Here is a 13545-nt window from a genome sequence, read left to right on the forward strand (position 1 = left end):
TATTTAATGATATATAAACACACAATTTATCGACATTGTCCATTTAACAGTGTATTTAATGGTATATGAACACACATTTTAACAACACTGTCCATTTAACAGTGCTTTAATGATATGTGAACCCACCATTGAACCAGACTGACCATTTAACAGTGTAATTATTGATATATAAACCCACCATTTACAAATACTGTCCATTTAACAGTGTATTTAATGATATATGAGCCCACCATTAACCCGCACTGACCATTTAAAAGTGTATTTAATGATTTATAAAGTGTCCATTTACACACACTGTCCATTTAACGGTGTATTTAATGATATATGAACCCACCATTTACAAATACTGTCCATTCAACAGTGTAGTTAATGATATATGATCCCACGATTGAACCACACGGTCCAATTAACAGTGTATTTAATGATATCTTAATCCACAAGTTATCGACATTGTCCATTTAACGGTATATTTAATGATATATGAACCCAGCATTTAACCATACTGTCCATTTACCAGTTTATTTAATGAAATACAAATTAACCATTTACACACACTGTCCATTTAACAGTGTATTTAATGATATATGAACCAACCATTTAACCACACTGTCCATTTAACATTGTATTTAATGATATATAAACACACAATTTATCGACATTGTCCATTTAACAGTGTATTTAATGGTATATGAACACACATTTTAACAACACTGTCCATTTAACAGTGCTTTAATGATATGTGAACCCACCATTGAACCAGACTGACCATTTAACAGTGTAATTATTGATATATAAAGCCACCAATAACACACACTGTCCATTTAACAGTGTATTAAATGATATATGAACCCACCATTTACACACACTGTCAAATTAACAGTGTATTTAATAATATAAGGACTCACCATTTAACCAGACTGTCCATATAGCAGTGTATTTAATGATATATAAACCTCCCATTTGCACACACTGTCCATTTCACAGTGCATTTAATGGTACATAAACCCCACATTTACCCACACTGTCCATTTTAAAGTGTATTTAATGATATAAGAACCCACGATTGAACCACACCGTCCAATTAAAAGTGTATTTATGATATATAAAACCCACAATTTATCGACATTGTCCATTTAACAGTGTATTTAATGATATATGATCCCACCATTGAACCAGACTGACCATTTAACAGTGTAATTATTGATATATAAACCCACCAATAACACACACTGTCCATTTAACGGTGTATTTAATTATATTTAAACCGACCATTTACAAACACTGTCCATTTAACAGTGTATTTCATGATATATAAACCCACCATTTACCCACACTGTCCATTTAACAGTGTATTTAATGATATATAAACCCACCATTTACCTACACTGTCCATTTAACAGTGTATTTAATGATATATAAACCCACCATTTAGCCACACTGTACATTTAACAGTGTATTTAATGATATATAAACCCACCATTTACACACACTGTCCATTTAACAGTGTATTTAATGAAATATGAACCCACCATTCACATACAGTGTCCATTTAAAAGTGTATTTAATGATAGATAAACCCACCATTTAACCTGACTGTCCATTTAACAGTGTATTTAATGATATATGAACCAACCATTTCACCACACTGTCCATTTAACATGTATTTAATGATATATTAAAATACCATTTACACACACTGTCCATTTAAAAGTGTATTTAAAGATAAATAAACCCACAATCTATTTACATTGTCCATTTAACAGTGTATTTAAAGATATACGAACCTAACATTGACACACACTATCCATTTAACTGTTTATTTAATGATATATGAACCTACCATTTACAAACACTGTCCATTTAACAGTGTATTTAATGATATATAAACCTACCATTTACCCATACTGTCCATTTAACAGTGCATTTAAAGATATATGAACCCACCATTTAACAAGACTGTCCATTTAACAGTGCATTTAAAGACAGATGATCGCACCATTGACACACACTATCCATTTAAAAGTGTATTTAATGATATATAAACCCACCCTTTACCCACACTGTCCATTTAATAGTGTGTTTAATGACATATAAACCCGGCATTTACTCACACTTTCCATGTAACAGTGTATTTAATGATACATAAACCCACCATTACAAACACTGTCCATTTAACAGTGTATTTTATTAAATTTAACCACACCATTTACCGAACTGTAAATTTAACAGTGCATTAAATGGGATATGAACCCATCATTTACACACACTGTCTTTTTAACAGTGTATTTAATGATATATGAACCCACCATTTACACACACTGTCTTTTTAACAGTGTATTTAATGATATATAAACCCATCATTTACCCACACTGTCCATTTAACAGTGTGTTTAATGATATATAAACATAACATTTCCAAACACTGTCCATTTAATAGTGTATTTAATGATATATAAACCCAACATCTACTCGCACTGACCATTTATCATTGTATTTAATGATATATGAACCTACCAATTATCCACACTTTCCATTTAACAGTGTATTTAATGATATATGAACCAACCATTTAACCACACTGTCCATTTAACAGTGTATTTAATGATATATAAACACACAATTTATCGACATTGTCCATTTAACAGTGTATTTAATGGTATATGAACACACATTTTAACAACACTGTCCATTTAACAGTGCTTTAATGATATGTGAACCCACCATTGAACCAGACTGACCATTTAACAGTGTAATTATTGATATATAAAGCCACCAATAACACACACTGTCCATTTAACAGTGTATTAAATGATATATGAACCCACCATTTACACACACTGTCAAATTAACAGTGTATTTAATAATATAAGGACTCACCATTTAACCAGACTGTCCATATAACAGTGTAGTTAATGATATATAAACCTCCCATTTGCACACACTGTCCATTTAACAGTGCATTTAATGGTACATAAACCCCACATTTACCCACACTGTCCATTTTAAAGTGTATTTAATGATATAAGAACCCACGATTGAACCACACCGTCCAATTAAAAGTGTATTTATGATATATAAAACCCACAATTTATCGACATTGTCCATTTAACAGTGTATTTAATGATATATGATCCCACCATTGAACCAGACTGACCATTTAACAGTGTAATTATTGATATATAAACCCACCAATAACACACACTGTCCATTTAACGGTGTATTTAATGATATTTAAACCGACCATTTACAAACACTGTCCATTTAACAGTGTATTTCATGATATATAAACCCACCATTTACCCACACTGTCCATTTAACAGTGTATGTAATGATATATAAACCCACCATTTACCTACACTGTCCATTTAACAGTGTATTTAATGATATATAAACCCACCATTTAGCCACACTGTACATTTAACAGTGTATTTAATGATATATAAACCCACCATTTACACACACTGTCCATTTAACAGTGTATTTAATGATATATGAACCAACCGTTTCACCACACTGTCCATTTAACATGTATTTAATGATATATTAAAATACCATTTACACACACTGTCCATTTAAAAGTGTATTTAAAGATAAATAAACCCACAATCTATTTACATTGTCCATTTAACAGTGTATTTAAAGATATACGAACCTAACATTGACACACACTATCCATTTAACTGTTTATTTAATGATATATGAACCTACCATTTACAAACACTGTCCATTTAACAGTGTATTTAATGATATATAAACCTACCATTTACCCATACTGTCCATTTAACAGTGCATTTAAAGATATATGAACCCACCATTTAACAAGACTGTCCATTTAACAGTGCATTTAAAGACAGATGATCGCACCATTGACACACACTGTCCATTTAAAAGTGTATTTAATGATATATAAACCCACCCTTTACCCACACTGTCCATTTAATAGTGTGTTTAATGACATATAAACCCGGCATTTACTCACACTTTCCATGTAACAGTGTATTTAATGATACATAAACCCACCATTACAAACACTGTCCATTTAACAGTGTATTTTATTAAATTTAACCACACCATTTACCGAACTGTAAATTTAACAGTGCATTAAATGGGATATAAACCCACCATTTACACACACTGTCTTTTTAACAGTGCATTTAATGATATATGAACCCACCATTTACACACACTGTCTTTTTAACAGTGCATTTAATGATATATAAACCCATCATTTACCCACACTGTCCATTTAACAGTGTGTTTAATGATATATAAACATAACATTTCCAAACACTGTCCATTTAATAGTGTATTTAATGATATATAAACCCAACATCTACTCGCACTGACCATTTATCATTTTATTTAATGATATATGAACCTACCATTTATCCACACTTTCCATTTAACAGTGTATTTAATGATATGTGAACCCACCATTTACCCACACTGTCCATTTAACAGTGTATTTAATGATAAAAAAAAACCCACAATCTATTGACAGTGTCCATTTAACAGTGTATTTAAAGATATATGTACCCAACATTTACCAACACTGTACATTTAACAGTGTATTGAATGATATATAAACCCACCATTTACTCGCACTGCCCATTTAACAGTGTATTTAATGATATATGATCCCACCATTGAACCAGACTGACCATTTAACAGTGTAATTATTGATATATAAACCCACCAATTACACACACTGTCCTTTTAACGGTGTATTTAATGATATTTAAACCGACCATTTACAAACACTGTCCATTTATCAGTGTATTTAATGATATATAAACCCACCATTTACCCACACAGTTCATTTAACAGTGTATTTAATGATATATAAATCCACCATTTACCCACACTGTCCATTTAACAGTGTATTTAATGATATATAAACCCACCATTGACACACACTGTCCATTTAAAAGTGTATTTAATGATAAATAAAAGCACAATCTATTGACATTGTCCATTTAACAGTGTATTTAATGATATATAAACCCACCATTGACCCGCACTGTCCATTTAACAGTGTATTTTATGATATATGAACTAACCATTTAACCACACTGTCCATTTAACATGTATTTAATGATATATTAAAATACCATTTACACACACTGTCCATTTAAAAGTGTATTTAATGATAAATAAACCCACAATCTATTTACATTGTCCATTTAACAGTGTATTTAAAGATATATGAACCTAACATTGACAAACACTATCCATTTAACTGTTTATTTAATGATATATAAACCTACCATTTACCCATACTGTCCATTTAACAGTGTATTTAAAGATATATGCACCCACCATTTAATCAGACTGTCCATTTAATAGTGTATTTTATGATATTAAACCATGATTTACCCACACTGTACATTTCATAGTGTCTTTAATGATATATAAACCCATCATTTACACACACTGTCCATTTTTAGTGTATTTAATGACAGATGAGCCCAACATTTAACCACACTGTCCAATTAACAGTGTATTTAATGATACATGAACCCACCATTTAACAAGACTGTCCATTTAACAGTGCATTTAAAGACAGATGATCGCACCATTGACACACACTGTCCATTTAGCAGTGTATTTAATGATATATAAACCCACCCTTTACCAACACTGTCCATTTAATAGTGTGTTGAATGAAATATAAACCCGGCATTTACTCACACTGTCCATTTAACAGTGTATTTAATTAAATATAACCACACCAATTACCAAACTGTAAATTTAACAGTGCATTAAATGGGATATAAACCCACCATTTACACACACTGTCTTTTAACAGTGTATTTAATGATATATAAACCCACCATTTACACACACTGTCTTTTTAACAGTGTATTTAATGATATATAAACCCATCATTTACCCACACTGTCCATTTAACAGTGTGTTTAATGATATGTAAACATAACATTTACAAACACTGTCCATTTAATAGTGTATTTAATGATATATAAACCCAACATCTACTCGCACTGACCATTTATCATTGTATTTAATGATATATGAACCTACCATTTATCCACACGTTCCATTTAACAGTGTATTTAATGATATATGAACCCACAATCTATTGACATTGTCCATTTAACAGTGTATTTAAAGATATATGTACCCAACATTTACCAACACTGTACATTTAACAGTGTATTGAATGATATATAAACCCACCATTTGCTCGCACTGCCCATTCAACAGTGTATTTAATGATATATGAACCTGCCATTTACCCGCACTCTCCATTTAACATAGTATTTAATGATATATGAACCCACCATTTAACCAGACTGTTCCTTTAACAATGCATTTTATGAAAGATGAACCCACCATTTAACCAGACTGTCCATTTAACAGTGCATTTAATGACATATAAACCTGGCAAAAACTCACTAAATCCATTTAACAGTGTATTTAATGATATACAAACCCACCATTTACAAACACTGTCCATTTCACAGTGTATTTAATGATATATAAACCAACCATTTACCCACACTGTCCATTTAACAGTGTATTTAATGAAATATCAACCAATCATTTACACACACTGTCCATTTCACATTGTATTTAATGATATATAAACCCACGATTTACCCACACTGTCCATTTAACAGTGTATTTAATGATACATAAACCCACCATTACCCACACTGTCCATTTAACAGTGTATTTGATGATATATAAACTCATCATTTACCCACACTGTACATTTAATAGTGTATTTATTGATATTTAAACCATGATTTCCCCACACTGTCCATTTAATAGTGTATTTAATGACATTTAAACCATGATTTACCCACACTGTCCATTTAACACTGTATTTAATGAAATATAAACCCATCATTTACCCACACTGTCCATTTAACATTGTATTCAATGAAATATAAACCCATCATTTACCCACACAGTCCATTTAGAAGTGTATTTATTGTGAAAAATCCCACCATTTTCCCACACTGTCCATTTAACAGTGTATTTAATGATATATAAACCAACCATTTCCCCACACTGTCCATTTAACAGTGTATTTAATGATATATGAATCCACCATTTAACCAGAATGTCCATTTAACATTGAATTTAATGATATATAAAAGTTCCATTTACACACACTGTCCATTTAACCGTGTATTTAACGATAAATGAACCAACCATTTAACGACACTATCCCTTTAACATTGTATTTAATGATATATAAACACACAATTTATCGACATTGTCCATTTAACAGTGTATTTAATGGTATATGAACACACATTTTAACAACACTGTCCATTTAACAGTGCTTTAATGATATGTGAACCCACCATTGAACCAGACTGACCATTTAACAGTGTAATTATTGATATATAAACCCACCATTTACAAATACTGTCCATTTAACAGTGTATTTAATGATATATGAGCCCACCATTAACCCGCACTGACCATTTAACAGTGTATTTAATGATATAAGAACCCACGATTGAACCACACGGTCCAATTAACAGTGTATTTAATGATATCTTAATCCACAAGTTATCAACATTGTCCATTTAACGGTATATTTAATGATATATGAACCCAACATTTAACCATACTGTCCATTTACCAGTTTATTTAATGAAATACAAATCAACCATTTACACACACTGTCCATTTAACAGTGTATTTAATGATATATGAACCAACCATTTAACCACACTGTCCATTTAACATTGTATTTAATGATATATAAACACACAATTTATCGACATTCTCCATTTAACAGTGTATTTAATGGTATATGAACACACATTTTAACAACACTGTCCATTTAACAGTGCTTTAATGATATGTGAACCCACCATTGAACCAGACTGACCATTTAACAGTGTAATTATTGATATATAAAGCCACCAATAACACACACTGTCCATTTAACAGTGTATTAAATGATATATGAACCCACCATTTACACACACTGTCAAATTAACAGTGTATTTAATAATATAAGGACTCACCATTTAACCAGACTGTCCATATAACAGTGTAATTAATGACATATAAACCTCCCATTTGCACACACTGTCCATTTAACAGTGCGTTTAATGGTACATAAACCCCACATTTACCCACACTGTCCATTTTAAAGTGTATTTAATGATATAAGAACCCACGATTGAACCACACCGTCCAATTAAAAGTGAATTTATGATATATAAAACCCACAATTTATCGACATTGTCCATTTAACAGTGTATTTAATGATATATGATCCCACCATTGAACCAGACTGACCATTTAACATTGTAATTATTGATATATAAACCCACCAATAACACACACTGTCCATTTAACGGTGTATTTAATGATATTTAAACCGACCATTTACAAACACTGTCCATTTAACAGTGTATTTCATGATATATAAACCCACCATTTACCCACACTGTCCATTTAACAGTGTATTTAATGATATATAAACCCACCATTTACCTACACTGTCCATTTAACAGTGTATTTAATGATATATAAACCCACCATTTACCCACACTGTACATTTAACAGTGCATTTAATGATATATAAACCCACCATTTACACACACTGTCCATTTAACAGTGTATTTAATGAAATATGAACCCACCATTCACATACAGTGTCCATTTAAAAGTGTATTTAATGATATATAAACCCACCATTTAACCTGACTGTACATTTAACAGTGTATTTAATGATATATAAACCCACCATTTGCACACACTGTCCATTTAACATGTATTTCATGATATATTAAAATACCATTTACACACACTGTCCATTTAAAAGTGTATTTAATGATAAATAAACCCACAATCTATTTACATTGTCCATTTAACAGTGTATTTAAAGATATATGAACCTAACATTTACACACACTATCCATTTAACTGTTTATTTAATGATATATAAACCTACCATTTACCAGCACTGTACATTTAACAGTGTATTTAATGATACATCAAGCTAACATTGACACACACTATCAATTTAACTCTTTATTTAATGATATATGAACCGAACATTTACAAACACTGTCCATTTAACAGTATATTTAATGTTATATAAACCCACCATTTACCCACACTGTCCATTTAACAGTGTATTTAATGATATATCAACCAACCGTTTAACAAGACTGTCCATTCAACAGTGTATTTAATGATATATGAACCCATCATTTAACCAGACAGTCCATTGAGCAGTGCATTTTCTGAAAGGTGAACCCAGCATTTCACCACACTGTCCATTTAACAGTGCATTTAATGATATATAAACGCACCATTAACCACACTGTCCATTTAACATTGTATTTAATGATATTTAAACCATCATTCACTCGCTGTCCATTTAATTGTGTATTTAATTATATATAAACACATCATTAAAACACACTGTCCATTTAACAGTGCATTTAATGATATATAAACCCATCATTTACCCACACTGTCCATTTAATAGTGTATTTAATGATATTAAAACGATGATTTACCCAAACTGTCCATTTAACAGTGTATCTAAACAGATATAAACCCACCATTTACCCACACAGTCCATTTAAAAATGTATTTATTGTGAAAAATCCCACCATTTGCACACACTGTCCATTTAACAGTGTATTTAATGATATATAAACCAACCATTTACACACACTGTCCATTTAACAGTGTGTTTAATGACACATAAACCCACCATTGACCCGCACTGACTATTTAACATTGTATTTAATGATTTATAAAGTGTCAATTTACCCGCAATGTCCATTTAACAGTGTATTTAATGATATATAAACCTACCATTTAACAGACTGTCCATTTAACAGAGCATTTAATGATATATCAACGCGCCATTTACACACACTGTCCATTAAACAGTGCATGAAATGGGAAATAAACCCACCATTTACCCACACTGTCCATTTAACAGTGTATTTAATGTTATATGAACCCACCATTGAACAACTCTGTACATTTAACGGTGTATTTAATGATATATTATCCAACCGTTTGATCACACTGTCCATTTAACAGTGTATTTAATGATATATAAACCTAACATTTACACACACTGTCCATTTAAAAGTGTATATAATGCTATATGAACCCACCATTTACACACACTGTCCATTTAACAATGTATTTAATGATAAATAAACCAAAAATCTATTGACAATGTCCATTTAACAGTGTACTTAAAGATATATGAACCCAACATTTACAAAAACTGTACATTTCTCAGTGTATTTATTTATATATGAACCCACCATTTACCCGCACTGTACATTTAAGAACATAAGAACATAAGAACATAAGAAATTGGAGCAGGAGTAGGCCAATCGGCCCCTCGAGCCTGCTCCGCCATTCAATAAGATCATGGCTGATCTGATCCCAACCACAAATCTAAAGAACACAAGAAGTCGGAGCAGGACCCGGCCACATAGCCCCTGGGCCCTCTCCGCCACCCACAGGGCATTGACCGATCCGAACTCAGCTTCATGTCCAATTTCCTGCCTGCTCCCCATAACCCCTAATTCCCTTCACTTCGAGGAAACTGTCTATTTCTGTTTTAAATTTATCTAATGATGTAGCTTCCACAGCTTCCTGGGGCAGCAAATTCCACAGTCCTCCCACCCTCTGAGTGAAGAAATTTCTCCTCATCTCAGTTTTGAAAGAGCAGCCCCTTATTCTAAGATTATGCCCCCTAAAAAGGAGAAACACATGAGGGCTCGTCCGGGATTTGAACCCGGGACCTCTCGCATATCACTCAATGAAACTCCCTAAGCGAGAATCATACCCCTAGACCAACGAACCAATGATATATATACCTACCATTTAGCCACACTGTCCATTTAACAGTGTATTTAATGATACATGAACCCACCATTTACCCACACTGTCCATTTAACAGTGTATTTAATGAAAGATGAACCCACCATTTCACCACATTGTCCATTTAACAGTGGATTGAATGATATGTGAACCCACAATTTAACCTGACTGTCCATTTAACAGTGCATTTAATGATATATAAACGCACCATTTACACACACTCTCCATTAAACAGTGCATGAAATGGGAAATAAACCCACCATTTACCCACACTGTCCATTTAACAGTGTATTTAATGTTCTATGAACCCACCATTTAACCACTCTGTCCATTTAACAGTGCATTTAATGTTGTGTTAACCAACCGTTTGCACACACTGTCCATTTGAAATTGAATTTAATGATATATGAACCCTCCATTTACACAGACTGTCCATTTAACAGTGTGTTTAATGATAAATAAACCCACCAGTTGCATACTCTGTCCATTTAACAGTGTATTGTATGATTTATGAGCCCACCATTGAAACAGACTGTCCATTTAACATTGTATTTAATGATATATAAACCCACAATTTATCGACATTATCCATTCAACGGTGTATTTATTGATATATGAACCCAACATTCAGCAACACTGTACATTTATCAGTGTATTTAATGATATATGAACCCAGCTTTTAACCAGACTGTCCATTTAACAGTGCATTTAATGATATATCAACCCACCATTTACACACACTGTCCATTTATCAGTGTATTTAATGGTATTTGAACCCAGCATTTAACCACACTGTCCATTTAACAGTGTATTTAATGATATATAAAACCACCATTTACCCACACTGTCCATTTAACAGTGTATTTAATGATATATAATCCCATATTTATCCACACTGTCAATTTAACAGTGTATTTAATGATATATAAACGCACCATTTACAGACTCTGTCCATTTAACAGTGTATGTAATGATATATAAACCCACCATTTACAAACAATGTCCATTTATCAGTGTGTTTAATGACATATAAACCCATCATTTACCCACACTGTCATTTAACAGTATATTTAATAATATATAAACCTAACATTTACCCACACTGTACATTTAACAGTGCATTTAATGATATATAAACCTAACATTTACACACACTGTCAATTTAACAATTTATTTAATGATATACGAACCCACCATTTTACCACACTTTCCATTTAACAGTGTATTTAATGATATATTAAACAACCATTTGCACACAAAGTCCATTTAAAAGTGTATTTAATAATATATGAACCCAACATTTACACAGACTGTCCATTTAACAGTGTATTTAATGATATATGAACCGACCATTTACGCACACTGTGCATTTAACAGTGTATTTAATGAAAAAAAAAACGACATTTACCCACACTGTCCATTTATCAGTGTACTTAATGATATATGAACTCACCATTTCACCACACTGTGCATTTAACACTGTATTTATTGTTATATAAACCCAGAATTTATGGACATTGACCATTTAACAGTGCATTTAATGATATATAAAACCTCTATTTGCAAACACTGTCCATTGAAAAGTGTATTTAATTAGATATGAACCCACCATTTACACACTCTGTCCATTTAACAGTGCCTTTAATGATGTATGAACCCAACATTTAACCAGACTGTCCATTTAATCCTGTATTTAATGATATCTAAACCCACCATTTACCCACACTGTCCATTTAATAGTGTATTTAATGATATGTGAACCCACCATTTACCGAACTGTCAATTTAACAGTGCATTAAATGGGATATAAATGGGATATAAACCCACCAATTACCCTTACTGTCCATTTAACAGTGTATTTAATATTATATGAACCCACCATTTGCACACACTGTCCACTTAACAGTGTATTTGATGATATATAAACCCATCATTACCCACACTGTGCATTTATCAGTGTATTTCTTGATATATAACCCTTGCATTTCCCGAACTGTCAATTTAACAGTGCATGAAATGGGATATAATACAAGCATTTACCCACACTGTCCATTTAATAGTGCATTTAATGATATATAATCCCATCATTGATCCACACCGTCCATTTAACAGTGTATTTAATGATATATAATCCCATATTTATCCACACTGTCAATTTAACTGTATGTTTAATGATACAGAAACACAGCATTTTCTCACACTGTCCATTTATTAGTGTCTCTGATGATATATAAACCCACCATATACACGCACTGTCCATTTAAAAGTGTATTTAATGATATATGAACCCACCATTTACCCACACTGCCATTTAACAGTGTATTTAATGATAGATAAACCTAACATTTACACACACTGTCAATTTAACAGTGTATTTAATGATACATGAACCCACCATTTAACCAGACGGTCCATTTAGCAGTGTATTTAATGATATATAAACCCATCATTTACCCACACTGTCCATTTAAATGTGTATTTATTGTGAAAAATCCCACTATTTACCCACACTGTCCATTTAACAGTGTATTTAATGATATATAATCCCATATTTATCCACACTGTCAATTTAACAGTATGTTTAATGGTACAGAAACACACCATTTTCTCACACTGTCCATTTAAAGGTGTCTCTAATGATATATAAAGCCACCATTTACCCACAATGTCCATTTAACAGTGTATTTA

At 31.9% G+C, this 13545-nt stretch overlaps 1 long non-coding RNA gene and 1 other non-coding gene across 2 annotated transcripts in view; one reads left to right on the top strand and one right to left on the bottom strand.

Annotated features, from left to right (window-relative positions):
- The window catches only part of LOC137315206 (uncharacterized), a 55567-nt gene that overhangs the window by 25368 nt on the left and 16654 nt on the right, over positions 1–13545 (top strand). The window lies entirely within an intron of this gene.
- trnap-agg (transfer RNA proline (anticodon AGG)) lies at positions 10751–10839 on the bottom strand. The gene is given in 2 exon segments: positions 10751–10786; positions 10804–10839. It is a non-coding gene; the product is annotated as a tRNA-Pro (tRNA).

The sequence above is a fragment of the Heptranchias perlo genome, unplaced genomic scaffold (assembly GCF_035084215.1).
Source record: "Heptranchias perlo isolate sHepPer1 unplaced genomic scaffold, sHepPer1.hap1 HAP1_SCAFFOLD_54, whole genome shotgun sequence".
In the NCBI taxonomy this organism is placed as follows: domain Eukaryota; kingdom Metazoa; phylum Chordata; class Chondrichthyes; order Hexanchiformes; family Hexanchidae; genus Heptranchias; species Heptranchias perlo.